This window comes from Corvus moneduloides, chromosome 26 (genome assembly GCF_009650955.1).
Source record: "Corvus moneduloides isolate bCorMon1 chromosome 26, bCorMon1.pri, whole genome shotgun sequence".
NCBI lineage: Eukaryota > Metazoa > Chordata > Aves > Passeriformes > Corvidae > Corvus > Corvus moneduloides.
This window is the reverse complement of record NC_045501.1, coordinates 5,892,532-5,898,142: the sequence shown is the minus strand read 5'-3', so window position 1 is coordinate 5,898,142 and position 5,611 is coordinate 5,892,532.

Sequence of the window (5,611 nt, the reverse complement as noted above, 5' to 3'; positions counted from 1 at the left end):
CGCCGCGCGGTCCGACCAGAAGGAGGACTGCGGGCGGGGTCACGTGGGACGGGTGTCCGCTGCGGTGGTGCCGCGGGAAAATGTCGGGAAGGGGTCCCGAAAAGATAACCTTTGTGGAGGATATCCCGCACTCCAGGGAGCCCCGCAATGGGACAGACTGGAAGGGACCATAGGGGTTCGTCTGGTCCAGCCTTCCTGCTCCAGGAGGGTCATTGCAGAGTACATGGCACGGAATCGGGAACGGTTTGGGTGGGAAGGACCTCAAAGCCCCTCCGGTGCCAGCCTTGCCCTGGCAGGGACACCTCCCGCTGCCCCAGGCTGCTCCCAGCCCCAATGTCCAGCCTGGCCTGGGACACTGCCAGGGATCCAGGGGCAGCCCCAGCTGCTCTGGGCACCTTGTGCCAGGGCCTGCCCATCCTCATGGGGAGAAATTTTTTCCCAGTATCTCATCTAACCCTGCTCTTTCAAACTGAACCCATCCCCCCTTGTCCTCTTACAACGAGGCGTAAAGGGTTCAAATTCAAAGGATTTGAATGGATTGTCCAGGACTGCCTCCAGACAGTTCTGGAGTATCTCCAGCAATAAAAACTCCACACCTTCTCTGGGCAATCTGTTCCAGTGCTTGGTCACTGCACAATGAAGAAGTTCTTCCTCATGTTCAGGTGGAACTTCCTGGGCCTGTCACCTCTTGTCCTATTGCTCAGCACCACCGAGCAGAGTCCAGCTCCATCTTCTTGGCATCCCGTTAGATATTTATTTATTTGGCCTTCTGGGAAGAAGGAGGGAGGATGAAGGAGGAAGGAGGGAAGCTGAGGAGGCCACCAGGGTGATCAGAAGGATAGAACACCTCTTGTACAATGACAAGCTGAGAGAATTGGGATTGTTCAGCCTGGAGATGAGGAGCTCTGGGGTGACCTAATTGTGGCCCTTTCCAGTACCTGAGGGAAGACTACAAGGAAGATGGAGAGAGACTCTTTTACAAGGGCCTGGAGGGACAGGACACAGGGAATGGCTTCCCAGTGCCAGAGGGCAGGGCTGGGATATTGGGAAGGAATTGTTCCCTGGGAGGGTGGGCAGGCCCTGGCACAGGGTGCCCAGAGCAGCTGTGGCTGCCCCATCCCTGGAAGTGTCCCAGGCCAGGCTGGATGGGGCTTGGAGCAGCCTGGTCTAGTGAAGGTGTCCTTGCCCATGGCAGGGGTGGGACTGGATGGTCTTTAGGGTCCCCTACAAACCATTCTGGGATTCTGTAATTTTGTTCACAGCGTGCACAGGGTGACCCATCTGTTTCCAAATTTTGTGGAGCTTCTTTCTGCCACACTTGAGGGAGTGTCCATCCATCCACACTGGCTGGTGCGGTCCCTGAGCTCCTGCGGGTGGCAACCAGAGAACAAAAGAGGGCGACATTGGCTTGTGAAACAGCCCAGCCCTGCTCAGCACCAGCTGCTGCACCGATGGCTTTGGAGGGACCTGGTACCTGGGGGATTTAACTGCACATGGGTGTGACATGCCTGTAGTGGCACTGCCAGCATTGCTTTTGCAGAGCAGATGGCAGCCGTGCAGATGCTTTTGGATGTGCAAAGATACAAAGCTTTTCTGGAAATCTCATCTTGGGGCCCCTGTATTTTGTGTATGTTGTCATATAAGGCACAAATATCCCAGTAGAGAGGGGCACTTCCCTCTCTATACCACAGAGGCAACTCTCCTGATAATCTGAAACAATTCTCTAGGGCAGAGCTGCCAACTGTGCCCATTTCCCAAATACTTTGAGGTGGAGGATTCCTCTGGTAATCGAAGCTGCCTGAGTAATCTTTCCTAAGGGCTGAAGAGGAGGAGAGTGGTCAGAGCTGTGACTGAGTCGTGTCCTGCTTTCACAGAGCTCAAAGGGAGCAGAGATCCCACAGCCTTGAGAAGATCTGGACAAGTTATGCCATGGGGATCCATCCCCATTTTTCGCAGTGCTGGTCAGGTATCTGGCAGAGAGGACAAGTCCCTGCAGTTTATCATTAGCCAGAAAAGGTAAGGTCGACTCCTTCTGTGTCCCATCTGGTAAGAGAAGAGCTTGGCCTCTGCTCTTGTAGCAAGGAACATCTGGAACAAACTGGAAAAAGGGAAAAAGTGAGAATCTAGACTAAATTCATGAGCACAAATCCCCATTGTAGCATGATGCCTCTGGAGGTACAAAAATACGGTACTAAACCCTGCTGAGACAGGGGAGGATGATTTTACTGCTGGAGGAGCCATCAGTCCCTCACCACCAGACTTGCTTCCATGTTTGTCCCATGTGGGCGGGAACCACCGCACGATTTTAAGGTAATCAGTTGCCTCGTGTCAACATCACATCCTTGTCATCTGACCAGAGCCAGTACAGGCATGCAGGAGGCTTTTAACTAATCTGTTGGTTTCTAGAGATTTTTAGGTCTCCTCCAAGGAGAAAGACCTTAGATACCTAGCCTTACCTTCCTCTGTCCTAAGGCTTCCTTGCTGCTCAGGTGAACCCTGCTGGCTGTGGAGCCCAGGGTGGAGTTGAAGCCCTGGGTGTCACCTTTGTGCCCTAGGGAAGGGCCCAGGCAGTGTTTGAATGGAGCAGGGAGCGTTGCCAGCAGCAGGGACAAGCTCTCCAGGGAGATTTCAGGCTTTGGGAGTAACGGCAAAAGGACAGCTGGAGAGACTCCAGCTACAGAATCCAGACTTGACACCTCCCATGGCTCTGGGGTCAACGGAGTCTCCTCTGTGACCAGCTCAGAGCCCAAATTATCCACAATGGCTGTGCCCTCTGTAACAAGAAAGTGTTGGAAACCTCCCCTGGCTGCTGGCAGTCAGCGCAGAGAGACTTGCCAAAAAGAGATTATTAATAATAATAATAGTGACTCCTTTGCCTTTCACCCACTCCTTCCATCTCAGGATCTGAAGAAATGTAGCCACAATAATGCAGTGAAAATCCCTCCCCCCAGCAGGGTTGGATGCTGAGGCCAAGGAGGATTAAATTACCTTTCCATAGCCACTCATCACCCATCATCTCCTTCAATGCTCCACCAAGTGTACAGACACAGCCCCTTCTCCTGTGCCCCGCTGAGGGATGGCACTGCTGAGACACAACGAGTTCACACTGTGCCTCTCTGCCATGTGATGCAAAGCAAAAATTCAACCCAAGATTAAGGGGAGTGTGGAAATAGAGAGAATTTAAGCTGTGCTGAGTGCATAGCGTGTCCCACGCCAGAGTGACCCAAAGAGAGTTGCAGAGACCCAGCAGCCTCCCTGTGCTCCTGTTGCTGGGGTGCTGAAGGAGAGGCCAGGTAGGAGCAGAGAGCAAGGAGGGCAATGCCAGTCCCCTCCTGTGGTGTGTCCTGGGCTTCTTGCAGCTCCTCGCTGGCTAAGGGGATAGCTGGAATCTACAGTGTGGATGTCAACCATGTGCCCAGGGCTCTGGGGGAAGGTGGAGTTAGTCAGTGGGGAGATAGCACAGAGTCATGGAATGGCTGGGGTTGGAAGGGACCTTAAAGACCATCTCATTCCACCCCCGGCCATGGGCAGGGACACCTTCCACTCTCCCAGGTTGCTCCAAGCCCCGCCCAACCTGACCTTGAACCCTTCCAGGGATGGGACAGCCTCAGTTTCTCTGGGCACCACCACCCTCACAGGGAAGAATTTCTCACAATATCCCATCTATCCCTGCCCTCTGGCAGTGGGAAGCCATTCCCTGTGTCCTGTCCCTCCAGGCTCTTGTAAAAGAATCTCTCTCCACCTTTCCTGTCAGCTCCTTCAGATACTGCAAGGCCACGATTAGGCCATTCTGAAGCTTCTTTTCTCCAGGCTGAACAATGCCAATTCTCTCAGCAAATATGTTTGAGGAAGGGCAGCCCAAAATACAGCAACCTCAATTATTCTGTGATTTTGTGCTGAGGGAAATGCAGCATTTTGGCTTTTTGTTTTTAATTCCAGCTCCTTCTTCTCTTCTTCTCCAAATCTTAAGTTTTCTGCCCAGCAGATGCTCCAGATCCTGAACTATCCCGAAATGCCAATGTACTCACCATCTACAGCCATGTCCTTCAGTACCTCTTGGAGATTCTGTTCTGGAAAGTGGATTTCCCTTGAGAGTGTTGGGACTTCACCACTCCAACATTGACCTGCTTCCCTGAAATGAATGGGGAGATGTGCTTCATTGCAGAAAATTCCCTAGGGACCTAGAAAACCCAGTTCTGGGTTGTGAATCAGACGAAACACACCTTAAATCATCTTCTGTCTGCATCGGAAGTGCTTTGCTCATTGTTTGGGTTTATTAGCAGAAAACAGTTTACAAAAGGAGTTGATGGCATCCAAGGAAAGAGAGCACTTCAGCGCTTCCAGGAATTAAAGTAGGAGTAAAAAGAACCGTGGACTTCAGTGTTGCTGTAGGAGCTGTGTTTGTGGGATGGGTTTCAGGGTGTCCCCACTCCCTGGAAACCTCCGTGGGGGAAATGTCCCTGTCCGATGCGGGAGATGATCATTAAGCAGCCCAGAAGGTGGAAAGCTTGGGCCGAGCACGTACAGACACCACCATCTAGTGGTGCCGGGCTCCAACAGCCTCCGTGCAGCCCGGAATTGGCACGTTCCGCAGGGTTGGAGCTACTACCGCTCCCAAATGGCTTCTCCCAGGGAGCTGAGAGCAACCACAAAGTCCACGCCCTGCCCCAGGAGGGACCTCCGGCTGCTCACTCTCCTCTACTCCGGCCGGCACAGCGACACTGCCTTGATTTTGGGGAGAAGAAACTACTCCAGACTCCCAACAGCTGCTCCTTGTGGTCATGGGCTTGATCCTGCAAATAGCCATGTCCCCTGGCACCTAGGGGCAGCGAACTGGGATAAACTGGGGTCTCGTCCCATCCCATAGCTCCCTGGGAAATGGAAGTCTCATGCCTAAAAGGTGTATGTGGAATCGTTGGGGTTTCTCCAGTAGAAGCAGCCCCAGGCAGCCCGGGGGCCTCATCCTGCTTCTTCATGTTGCAGCCAGGCTCTGCCTTTGCCTTTCTCTTTCCCTCTTCCTCAGCTCACCGGCAGACAAAATGCTCCTCTGGGGCCAAACCCAGCTGAGCCCACCTCAGCCCAAGCCCAGATCCTGCCTGGGTGCTGCAATCACCCACTGAGCCCTGCCTGGCACAGCTGGGGACACTGAGCACTGCCCCAGGTGCCCGAATACATTGTGGGCTGGGGGCACCTGGTACCCCGGGATGTGTAGGGGGTGTCAGAGACCCAAGAAAACAGGATGTGGGGTGCTGGGGTTCACTCCACTTGCAAAGGAGTGAGGTGCTGCCAGTACCATAGTCTGCAGTGGGCTTTGGCCCACCCTGTGCCCCCCCCCAACTTGTTATTGACCCTGAAGAGGGAACCAGAAACAGAGCAGAGACCCCCGTGGGAGGCCCACAGCCCTGCTTGCCCCAGTTCTGCCATCCCTCAACCCATCTCATCTCAAACCAGCTTCCCTAGTTGTGCTGGGGTGTCAGGGGCTGCCCTCAGGGCAGAAGTCTGGGCACAGGCTGTGGACACTCGCACTGTTAGTAGTCTTGAGGTTTCTTTTTTTATTATTATTTTTATTTTTGTGATGTGAATCACTGACACTCTGGTGCTACCCATCCAT